Raw genomic sequence first — 12,556 nt, 5'->3', positions numbered from 1 at the left:
TAATAGATTAAGCCCCTATTCACCAAGCATTTAAACCTATGCTTAGGGGTCGGGTCCATGGAACAATTTAAGCATGTGCTTAAATTAAGCATGTGCCTAAGTACTGTGCTGAATAAAGATAGATTGCTGAACTGGAGCCTTGCAGAATAAAGTATTTTATTAATTAATCGTTGTTTAATGATTTTGTCCCTGCTTCAAGTATTCATTTGCTTAAGATCCAATTCGTGGTTTCATAAAGGTACAGTTGAGGCTCTGGAATCTTTATAATTTCTTTTGGCATTGTAGTCACCTCTATTAAATATGCATCTCCATGGTATGGATTTATCTGTATTTTATTTCCACTGAAGCTACTTGATTTTACCAGCTTGGAAGCACTCAGCTGAGCTGTACTAACATCTCCATGGCACTACACAGGTAACTCACTTGAATGGAGAATGGGGCAGCAGCGCAGGGTAAAAAAAGTGGCTGTGAAGACGTACTGCTCATTTTTGAAGGGTCTCTGTGGCTTTCCACCCTCAGAATATTTTTTCTCCGATAGGACTTATTTCAAACAGTGAATACTTTAAATACACTTCTTTTTTTCTTCATCTGTAGAACAATAAATATTGAAAACCAATTCTTGTAAATTATTCTCTCCTTCTGAAAAGCTACTGTTAATTCTTCTTTAAATATGTAATATATAAGTGGAATGTTAGCCATTACAATTTTTCACCATAAAAGAGAGTTATTTTCCTCCTTTTTATATCCTGACCTTTAGAGAATTAAAAGCTAATAGAAAGTAATAGTTCATATAATAAAACAGAAATTCTGATCTATCATGTGGAAACATCATAATTCTTTTGTTCTAGCATCAGTCGACATTCTCCCACACTCATACTACTCTTTCATTTTCCAGCAGAGATTTCAGGACTAGCATCATAACATGAATCTGTTAGCTCTATCATAATTTACATTGTAAAAATATAATAGTTATAAAGTAGAACTGAATTTCCTCTGGGTATACAAGCTTACTTTTTTGGTTCTATAGCCATTCATAAATTTTGTGAGCTCTGACCTTGTGGTTAATGACCACAACAGAGCCCTCTCACAGATTCGTAATCACTCCAGGGCTACATATATTATTCTTGCATGTTATGCCATGATAAATATTTTTATACTGGCGGGAAACATAAATTTGGTTTACATTTTGATAGTGAACTTGCATTAAATCTAGGAAGATGAAAGTCTGAAAGCTATTGTAGAAGTGCTACATAATCCAGGTAATTGAATTCCCATTTTTCACACTAAAATGAGTCAAATCCTACTTAAAGCACAAGCAGCACACATGTAGCCTCCCAGATCCCTGCAGTTAGAATCCTTTAAACAAATGCCTGGGTGTTAAGATACTATCTCTCTTTTTCACTGTCCCTGATGGAAGAATGAGCAAGTAGTTATTTAAATACCCTTCATGTCTCTGGCTTACTGAACAGGAGCAAGATGAAGGCTCATGTTATGTTACTAATCCCATGATTTTAGCTATATTGCTGGTCATGCATAATGTATCATTAGGCTGTACTGAATTCTAAAGGATATTTGCTCCCGAGCAGTAATCTTCAATATACTATAAAGCATCCTGGAGGGAAATATTCTTGTCACGGGGATATCTTTGTCATCAGACTTTTAGACTCAAAACCTCTTACCATGGTAAAAAAAAAAAAAAGTAGTTAGAATAACCGATCATCAATCTTTATATCACTATTAAAGGCGTGAAATTTTATTTCACTGCAAGGTCACAATTCTTATTCATTCACAGCTGCGAGTAGCATGCAATGGGAGTTAAGAAATAGTAAACATTATAAGGAAGAGTGGAAAGATGAGTTTAAAAGCCACCCTTGCTATTTCCTGAATTATCTTATTAAAGAACAACCTTTGATGCAGCCAGAGAAATGACCCTTGTGCTGGGAAGCCACAAGGACACAGAAAGAGTGATTAAGTTCATCATAGGTGAGGATTCCAAGTAAAGGCATTACATCATACTCATAATATAGATAAGAATCCTAGAGGAAAAAAAAAGGTTAATGCAAAGTTAAGGTTGAGAATTTAAATTTAAATCTGTACTAGTGAATTTGAACTGTTCCTAATTAGACTGGAGGGATAGTATTGGTGTGTAAGCATTGTGTCCATACTGGCCATGTTGTTCCAGGACACTACAGTTTTTGACCTCTGCAGACACTGTTGCTCTTCACTGTTTCAGCTGCCCTGCTCTCTAAGTACAAATATGATACAGTTCCAGGCACAGCTCCTGGAAGCAATGGCTTCTGGGAGGTTTCAAAATGAACTGTGGTATACCTCATGGCACCCAGGGGAATTGTGACAGAAGAGGTAAAACTCCCATGTTTTCCTGGGAAACTTCCATAATTCCCCTGCGGATGCTACTTCCAAGCCTTTTTCTCAGAATGGAGGCCAAGGTTAATGTTCAGCTCATGCTTCTTTCTCAGTAAGAAAACTTTCTTCTGGAGTTTTTGAAAAGCTATTGTGAGGCATTTGAAGTGTGTGCGGCCAGGCAGTGGAATGTTCCACAGTGCCTGCGGAGAGCCAGAAAATAAGATGAGCTCATCCGGGCTGTATTTGTAAGTGAAGTGCACCAAGTGGAGCATTACCACAGACTAGGAATCTGCTGCCTCTCGGGTGAGTGCTCCAACCAGTGGGCTACAGAATCTCTCTAACAATGTGTCTGGCTCAACTAATATTTAATTATTCAAGTGTGTAATTAAAGTGGAACAACTTCAACAGGAGACACTAAGAGAGACTCACATCAGAATATCCCATACCTGAGTGGTTAAGGCACTTGCCTGGGAGGTGACAGAGCCTAGGGCAAATCCTTTCTCCTCATTAGCTAGAGGGAGGCATTGAACTGACAGGGGCTTTCTCCCACATCCCAGGTGAGTTCCCTAACTACTGGGCTAAAGATTTTAAGGGAGGTCCTCCTTCCACAGCTCTTATGTGGAGTTAGGAGGCCTCTGATTGCACCGACTGGATTGGGCCCCACGTGGAACTTAGGTGGCCAAACCCTTATCTTCCCCTAGTTCATGGATTGCTAGCAGAGGGAGGTGCTGAATTCGGAGGGGGCAGGGCTTAGCACACACCCCTCTCACCAGCAAGGCCGGATTTACACCTTCCACGTCCCTAGGCACAGCATCTGCAGCGCCCCATTGCCTACAGCTGACCTTCATGTTACACTCAGTTTTAGAGAGGTAAGGCTGGCGCCCTCGGCATGTGCCTACTGTGCCTAAATGGAAATCTGGCCCTACTCAATAGCATCTTCCATTGGGTAGCTTAGGCAGCTCCCTGCCTGGTGTGCTGGTTTTGTGGATCACAGTGTAGGCACTATCTCTTCTCGTTCATTGTATAGGGAGCCTAGGGTGGCCAGGTGTCCGGTTTTCAGTGTCTGGTCAGATCAACTGACTGGACACCCAGAGTTTGGTTACTGCTAGCAGGAAAGATGGGAGGTACCGCATCATCACCCATGGCAGCCCCTACTCAGCTAGGGCCGCCTTCTGCCTTGGTTGGGAGGGGAAAAGCAGCGAGTGATGGGCGGAGAGGGGAAGAGGAGTGGATGGGGTTGGGACCTCAGGGGAAGAGGCAGGGCAGGGGTGCTGGCTCAAGGGAAGAGGTGGGGCAGGGGAGGTTCCAGCACTCCTGCTGGAGTGTCTGGTTTTTAAATGTTAACAAGTTGTCAACCCTAAGGGAGCTTAGGCAATGAACTCAGGCTTTGTGGATCACTTAGGTTTGCCAACCCTCCAGGATTGTCCTGGAGTCTCCAGAAATTAAAGATTAATCTTTAATTAAATATTATGTCATGTGATGAAAGCTCCAGCAATATGTCCAACCAAAATTGGCAACCCTAGCATTGTTCCTGTGATTTTCTAGGTGTCTAAAAATTAGGTGTTGCAAGACATTTAGTGTCAGAATACCTAAGTTCCTTTTGTGGGTCTGGGCTCTAGTGACTAGGCGAGAGAAAGGCCTACAGGGAAGTCTTAGGAATAACCAAGCTTGGGGGAGAGAAAGTTTAGGTTGAGGTTTATGTTTTGTTATACTGTCTGTATGTATTATACAGTCTGTATATATATTATATATTTTAAGATCTTTCCTTTCATGAACATTAAAGTACCTGGTGTGGCCATATTTGTTGTCAGAGGGCTTCCCCTGGTCCTCTGTACAAGTACTCTTTGAAAGAGACTTATTAGGCCTCTCTCTCCCTGCCACCTTAGGGATTCTTGTTGGGAAATGACTATGCCTTTTTACTGGGGTTCAGGGATATTCTGATGTGGGACTTTCCCAATCTTTCTTGTTCAAGATGTTCCACTTTGTATAAATCATTAATATGCATTGGACCAGACAAAAAGTAAAAATGAGTTTGTATCAGTGGTGTAGCCAGCATGGGACATTTGGGTGGGCCCTAACTTCAGGTGGGCAGGCAATGACAGGGGGTCAGAAAGGATCAGGGGGCCAGGATGGATCAGGGGGCCCACCTCCCTCCTTAGCCCCCTCCAGCTGGCCTTGTGGGGGGCAATGGATGCGTTAGCCAGGCCCCCCCCCATGGCCCTGCATGCACACCCAGCTCCAAGAGGAGACACCACTCTCCAGGGCGCATGGGTCCTGGCACCCGTCCTCATTTCACCGTCCCACGCTGGGCCCGGCTCCTCCTGCTGTGGTATGTATGCATGTACGGCGTGCTTGTCTAGCCCTCTAATGCTGTGCCGCTGCTGTCCCTCCCCCTCCAGTTGGGCCGGGGGTGTGGCATCCTCCAGTCTGGGCAGGGCTAGCATTGGGGCCAGAGCAGAATTGGGTTGGGGTTGGGCCTGGCTGCTAAGTGAGTGGGCCGTGGCCCACCAGGCCCACCCGTGGCTACGCTTCTGTTCTGTATTCCAGTGGTTAGAGTAATCACCTAAGAGGTGTGAAACGCATGGTCCTCGTCAGGCAGAGGGGGGAACTGAACTGTAGTCTCCCCAGAGCCTGGATGAGTATCCTTATCACTAGCCTAAAGGTCATGAGGGGAGTTGTTCTCCTTCTCTTCCCCCAGCCAGGCCATTATATGTGGAGTTAGGCCTGCACCGCTGCCAATCTTGCTAAGGTGCCTGACTCCAAGAGAGGGTTTGTGGCTCTGGATCCCAAATGGAGATAGGTGTTTTGATTAAGGTCCACTTTTAATCCTATAATTATATAGTCTTGGGTATGATTTTGAACATGGGCACTATCACAGTGTCCATGAAATCATATACAATAGGAATATATAATATTCTGGGGTACAGATAGCCTCCATGATTTCATGATTTAAGGTGAGACCAGTCTAGTCTTGCAAAATCATTATTCAAATTTATCATCACCCAATGTTTACAATCTACTTTCCCTCCCTTAAACTAAGGATACTTTCCTCACTTCAAGAGAACGAGTAAGTACAAATTTGCAAGGAGGTTGTAGTTTACCATTTGAAATGGTTGATAAAGAACTCTATATGTGACCACTAGAGGGCTCTTTAGACTAATAGAAAGTAGTAGAATGCAGTGTTTGCATATAAAACTCTCACACTCAGAAAGAAAAGGAGTACTTGTGGCACCTTAGAGACTAACCAATTTATTTGAGCATAAGCTTTCGTGAGCTACAGCTCACTTCATCGGATGCTGTAGCTCACGAAAGCTTATGCTCAAATAAATTGGTTAGTCTCTAAGGTGCCACAAGTACTCCTTTTCTTTTTGCGAATACAGACTAACATGGCTGTTACTCTGATATCTAACACTCAGGTGACACTCTGAGTACTGTACTTTTCCCAGACCTGAAGAAAACCTCTGCATAAGTTCAAAAGCTTGTCTCTTTTTCACCAATAGAAGTTTGTCCAATAAAAGATATTACCTCACTCACCTTGTCTAAGAAAAATCTAAGGCATTTTCTCTCTTGCATATTACTCTCAATAATTCAATAGCTAAATGATAATGTAATTAGCCATCTATACTGATATATAATTATCGTCTTTCATTTTCAATAAAAACAAAATCATGGTATTTGAGTAAAGGAAAGAATGGACTTTGTTGTCCTGTAAACAAATTATTTTGGGGATGTTAGAGCCACTATATATGCTAACGGATTTATTTGGACATAAGCTTTCATGGGTAAAAAACCCACAGGAGCCAGGAGGAGCACTGTGCCAGGGAGGAATTGCCCGAGAAGGACAGGCTGGAGCTGGACCCAGTATCACTGCTGCCCAGAGCTGCATGGGGCTGTGAGTACTGGGGCTTGCAACTCTGCATTGAGAATAAGGAGGGAGGCTGCTAGTTAGTTAAGTGGGGAGGTTGTCGCTCTGTGTGGCTTTGCAGAGAGCTGCAGAAGAGGGCACCGGCGGGGTTTGTTGGGGAAAGTTCACTGGCGCCGAAGACGACCAGGAGCACCCAAGACTCACCATTGGACTGGAACTTTGCTCAGGACTCCTGAACTCTGCGTGCAGACACATTGCGCAGTGTCTGCCCTTCCAGACTGTGCTACCACTGGGCCTGTGGGGCTTTTGTTTGGATGCACCCCTGTTCTACTGCTCCCCCTACCTTTCCCCTTGTTGTTTTTCTCCTCTCATCCCTCTGCAAATAAATATCTCCCTTTGTTATATCCATTGTACTTTTCCTGTGGGTGTGTGTGTTCACTCTGGGGGTTTGGAACAGGTGCCCCTTGGGTGGAAGGGATTTTTCTTGCTGCATTCCTGTGCGCACCATCTCTTGGCCAGAGTTGCCTGCAGGAGCAGTCTCCATCTTGGCCCCAAGGGCGCTAAAGTTACACACATGATAGGAGTTGTAGAGGATCATTTTGCATTGAGGCCCTGGACACGTTTGTGTGTGTAGACATCTAACCTGCAAATGGCCCCATTCAGAGTCCACCATAACAATTATTCCTGCTGGTGTGTGTATGTGGCAGCTTAGTGTCAGACTATACTGCTTTTGCAGTGTAAACCTGAGTTCATTTGGGGATGTGGCTAAACCCTTTTCCTTGCATTGGCTGACATTTTTTTTTAAATCCGACTAGCATTCTTATACAGGCCTTTTTCGTAACAGTCTGACAAATCACATTCATCCATTCTGTAACTGAGTGGTTAAAGGGTAGCATTAGTTTAGATTGTTAACAGTATATTTCCTCACAGTGCTAGAATTGCAGTAAAAGCTGTGATTATTGAGATCTTCTTATAGCAGCGGGTTTCCTTGTTTCATTTTTATAACAGTAAATATGTAAGGGGACTGTTGCCCCCTTACTAACATTCAGTGGGGGTGTTTTAGTTGCTAGCTCCCAGTACTAAAAAGGGGGAAGGGTCGATGGGGAATCAGGACACTGAGACTGAAAGCCCCCAGGAACAATGAGGAGAGGCCAATGCTCCAGGTCAGCCTGAATGACAGGGAGGGCAGGCTAATCAGGGAGTCAGGAGGCCAGGGAGGTCCCGTCCTCCGTGTGAGCTGGATTTGCCTGGGTCAGACAGAGAGGGGCTGAGCTAAGGAGAAAGCAGGGGCCCAAGCTAAGCTGGGGAGCAGAGCTGTGCCAGATCCAGAGGGACCAGAAAAGCAGCCCAGAGAGAGCAGACCCTGTCCTGGGAGCAGAGCTGCAGCCCGAAAGCCAGATGCACAGCCCAGAGAGAGCAGACTTGCCCTGGGAGCAGAGCTGCAGCAACCAGAGCCAGAGGGGCCAGACAAGCCGCCCATGAAGCAGGTCAGTGCTGGGAGCAGAGTCACAGAAGCAGCCTGCAGAGCAGACCTGTCCTGGGAGCAGAGCTGCAGCAACCAGAGCCACAGGGGCCAAAGAAGCAGCCCAGGGAGGTGGGGGCAGAGCAGCAGCAGCAGTGCAGAGACCGAGTGGTGGAGCTGAGGCAGGAGCAGTCCGGAGCTGGGTGCGGTGAGCAGCTGGGGAGAGCGAGGGGGACCCTGGGCAGCAGGCCCAGCACAGGGAGACGCCTCAGCCAAGAGGCTCTGCAGGCCAGGCTTGGATCGTAACCCCGACAGGGCGGGGGCGATACTGGGAAGAAGGGTCCTACCACTTAGAGCCTGAGAGCGTGTGGCCACCACCAGAGCAAGTGTCTAACCCACAGCATCCCTGCAGCAAAGCCAGGGCCTGAGAAGAAGGCCTGGGACTTACAAGGAACAGACTGTGAACTGCCCTGACATTCCAGAGACACTGTGTGTGATGTTCCCTGCACAGAGCAGGTTGATTTGTTTCCCTTAACCTTTCCCATTTTTCCTTATTCTTTTTAAAATTAATTGTTGATTAAATAACTTGCATTTGCTTTAACTTGTATGTAATGGTCAGTGGGTCAGAGAAGTGCCCAGTGCAGAGAGAGTACCCCGGAGTGGGGACTCCCTAGCCCCTGTCCTAGGTGACCACAGCAGGGTTGGGGGTCAAGCCCCCAAGGAATCCTGGGCCCAGCCTTGTTGGGGTTATGAATACTCTATCAGACAGAAGAGTGGAAGGGGAGTCCTCAAGGGCAGGGAGGCCACTGGGTAAAGGAACTGGGAGCGAGGACTCAGATCCTTTTGCTAGCCCACTTCACTGGGGTAGTGCAGAAGCCAGGAAAGTTCCCCACAATAGCGGGTCTATGCCCCCCCTTACAAATAGTTGATTACCGAGGTCATTACAATTTCTCTTTCCCTATATACAATTGAGGTCATGCCTGACAATTTCCACCTACAAAGCACTTTCATTTCTCTTAAACAATTAGTGCAGGGGGTGTGGGTATGTGTAAAATACACTTTACTGGAACCAAAAGGATTCAAGATATCACTCTTTGTTTTTTTGGTTATGAAGTCATATGAAAACTGTAGGATCACAAATTTGATTCAGCCTGTACCAAGAGAAGGGCAGCTGTTATATTTCTACTTGTCCCCAAATGATTAAATGTGGAGCAAGTGATGACTTAGATTAGAAAATGACAGGCTTGGGTCTGTCTCAGATGGTTCTTCTAGCCGTCACAGAACCAAAATAGTATGCATTGTGATACAGTTCATAAAGCTGTATAAAACCCCAAACAAACAAACAAACAAAAACTTGCCTAGTGAAAATGCCAATCAGTATCAAATCATTTGGCAAGTTGAGGCCTCTGTGGCATAATCAATGGTTGGTCCCATGAATGCTTAGGCCAGGATTTAGAGAGACCCTTTGAGGATACAAAATTTGTATCCATATCCGATTTGCAAACATGGTCTGCAGATATCTGCAGATGTAAAGCAGGTATCCACAGATTTGCAGGGCTCCTCTACCTGTGTGGTCATATTAGACAGGAAAAAACAACCAGCAGGGGGCATCGTGTTTATGAGTGAAGACAATGGATGTGGGGGGGGGGGTATACCCTGGATCCTTCACCTAGAGGACAAGCTGCCAAGATGCTTTTCTTAGGATTGGATGTCACAGCCAGTGGCCCATGGATTGGGGAGCTGACCTAGCTCTATTTGATTAGCTTTAGATTGAATACAATAGGTAGAGGTTTTAGAAAGCTTGAGCTCAGAGAGTTTAACCCTTTTCAAGTTTTGCTAATGTCAACTAAAATACACACTCTCCATTTGAAATATTTAAATAACTTTATTTTTTGCACTTGTATAACTCAACAATCAGCCTCAGGAATAGATTTTAAAATTGGCAGGAATTGTACTTTTCTCCAGGAGGAATGTAAATCAAGCCATGATTGGAAAAAATGTTCAGAAATTTTTAAATGATCATTTTAAATTACATGGTCAGAATGAAGAGCCATGTAATTATAATCTGCTAATTTGTTCCAGGACTAGTTAACAAACCTACTGTGCATCATGATTTGGCACAAATTACTTATCATGCATTAAGTAATGCCCACTCTCCCTTCATGGAGGAAGAGGAGTCTCTGCACTGCTTCTTCCAAACCTGGGATCACATCTCAAAAAAGGTTAAAAATTATTTTAAAAAAGCACCTCTCCACCGACTATGACAATTCCCCATCTAGGGAATCCATGCCCACTTGTGCGGAATGGAAGAAAAGCTCCTCTGTGACAGTTTTCCTAACCGTTGACACAAGTGGTATAAACATACAGAATATGGAGGGATGGTAGTGGGGTGCATGAGTCCTGCCCAGATAAATAGGATAGTATGAAGCTACCCTTATTCTCCCAAGAGGTTGTAACTATGAGTGAGTTAATCACCTGGCTGACACCAATAGGTTTGGCTCAATCATCAGCATAAGGAAAAATGACAAGCATTCTAGGAGGTCTGTGAAATTCATTAGGAGCCTTTTTTTAAAAGTTAGGGAATCTCTGTTTTTTCCTCTCTAAATTGTAACACAACTTAACCTTTAATCTTTTGATTTTCAGGACAACTATTACTACCGTTGTCTTTTGAGAACATGTCTTTCTTGAGCAGGCAAGTTAATGCGTTCTACAATTGCAGAAAAAGAGTCAGGAAGACGGTTTGTGTCTTGGTTTTGATGCATGTATGGTGCAAAGCAATGTGTTCAAATTGGGCCCTGACTACGTGCCTACAAAACTGGAGGTAGCTGTCAAAAAAGATTTCCTATTACTTTCATATTTACCAGCGGGAATGGAAAGGCTAAATGAGTTCTGTGGTTTTGATGATGTTCGTCAAATCTATCAGTATCCACTGGGTCATATGAACAGCAATGATTAGCACTAACCCTTCACCACTCAAATGCAGCTTTTTGAGGCTGTTAAGAAGCGAGTGTTGGCTTCTTTATGTAGAAGCTAGGGGAGTGAGCCACAAAGGTAGGCACCACTGTGATCTACCAAAATTCTACTCAGCTGCTTCCTAACCCTGTAGGTACCTAGCCTCCTAAGGCTATATCTACACTGCAGTTAGACATCCATGGTTGGCCTGTGGCAGCTGACTTGGGCTCCCGGGGCTTGGGCTAAGGGCTGCTTAATTACAATGTAGATGTTCGGGCTTGGGCTGCAGCCTCAGCTTTGCGACCCTCTCACCTCACAGAGTCCTAGAGCCTGGGCCCCAACCTGAGCCTGAATTTTTGCCTCTGGGCGTGCACCATAGGCGCTGACTTAGTGGAAAAAAATTAGTGGGTGCTTAGCACCCACTGGGAGCCAACTCCCTTCCCTCCCACCCCAGCGCCTCTCACCCGCTGGCGGCCCTGCCAATCAACTTCTCCCTGGCCCTCCCAGCGCTTCCCAGCTGCCGCAGATCAGCTGTTCTGCGGCATGCAGGAGGTGCAGGAATGGAGGGGGAGGAGCGAGGACAGGGCGCACTCAGGAGAGGGTACTGAACAGGCTGGGAAGAGGCAGGGCAGGGGCAGAGTGGGAGCGGGAAGAGGTGGGGTGGGGTGGGTCTTTAGCGGAAGGGGTGGAGTGGGGGCGAGGCCTGGGACTGAGCTGGGGTTGAGCACCCCCGGGGAAAGTTGGAAGCCGCTGCCTGTGATCCTCTCAGTGCAAAGCTGTGCAGGCACTTGTCCTATCTAAGGCTGGGAGTGGCCTCTGTGGCCATTTCTCTGCTCTTGCCTTCTCCCACCCACTACTTCCTCTTTGAGGGATGAGTTGGCCAAGCAAACCAAGTAATGCTGGATTCCTCTGACCTCTCCCCCAAGTGGCCATTATATATGACTGTGCCAAAAACACGTTTGTTTATTTTGACCTACATTCTCATTTCACAGAGAAGCCCCTCTCCTTTGCCCTAGGCATTCCTTGGTCCAGTTTAAAAATGCAAATATAACACCTGACTATTCCAAGAACCCCTTTGATTGACAGTTAACATATATCATAATGCAGGAGTCAAAAATGTGTTAAAGATCTTTATAACCTCCATGCACCGTTCTCCCAATCTGTCAGAGCCACGGAGGAAAAAACCGGCTTTTTCAGGAAGCCCTGAATCCTCGAGGGACTGTGCAATCCTCCTTCTCCCATGCAACCACAGCTATTCCATCATACTGGGGCCATTCACCGTCTGTGGAAGATGAGGCGGAGGACTTGAGTCATAATGAATGCACAGCAGTGTGCAGCTGGTCTTAAGGTATGTCTACACTACGAAATTAGGTGGAATTTATAGAAATCATTTTTTTAGAAATCGTTTTTATATAGTTGATTGTGTGTGTCCTCTAAGTGCATTAAGTGCATTAACTCAGCGGAGTGCTTCCACAGTACCAAGGCTAGCGTCGACTTCTGGAGTGTTGCACTGTGGGTGGCTATCCCACAGTTCCCGCAGTCTCCACTGCCCATTCTGGAATTCTGGGTTGAGATCCCTTTGCCTGATAGGGCAAAAAACATGGTCGCGGGTGGTTCTGGGTACATGTCATCAGGCCCTCCCTTTCTCCCTCCCTCTGTGAAAGCAACAGCAGACAATCGTTTTGCGCCTTTTTTCCTGAGTTACCTGTGCAGACGCCATACCACGGCAAGCATGGAGCCCGCTCAGCTCACTGTCACCGTATGTCTCCTGGGTGCTGGCAGACGCAATACTGCATTGCTACACAGCAGCAGCAACCCATTGCCTTGTGGCAGCAGACTGTGCAATAGGCCTGAAAACCATCCTCATCGTGTCCGAGGTGCTCCTGGTCGCCTCGGTAAGGTCGGTCAGATAT

General features: G+C 45.7%; 1 long non-coding RNA gene across 1 annotated transcript in view; it reads left to right on the top strand.

Annotated features, from left to right (window-relative positions):
- The window catches only part of LOC311515489, a 34,033-nt gene that overhangs the window by 19,475 nt on the left and 2,002 nt on the right, over positions 1 to 12,556 (top strand). Inside the window, exons 2-3 of the long non-coding RNA XR_014710159.1 lie at positions 10,335 to 10,512; positions 11,811 to 11,991. This is a non-coding gene — a long non-coding RNA (uncharacterized lncRNA). The remainder of the gene's footprint in view (positions 1 to 10,334; positions 10,513 to 11,810; positions 11,992 to 12,556) is intronic.

The sequence above is a fragment of the Lepidochelys olivacea genome, assembly GCF_965140295.1.
Source record: "Lepidochelys olivacea isolate rLepOli2 genome assembly, chromosome: 2".
Taxonomy (NCBI): Eukaryota; Metazoa; Chordata; order Testudines; family Cheloniidae; genus Lepidochelys; species Lepidochelys olivacea.
Note: the sequence above shows the minus strand (reverse complement) of the source record. Positions and strands in the feature narration are given on the sequence as shown.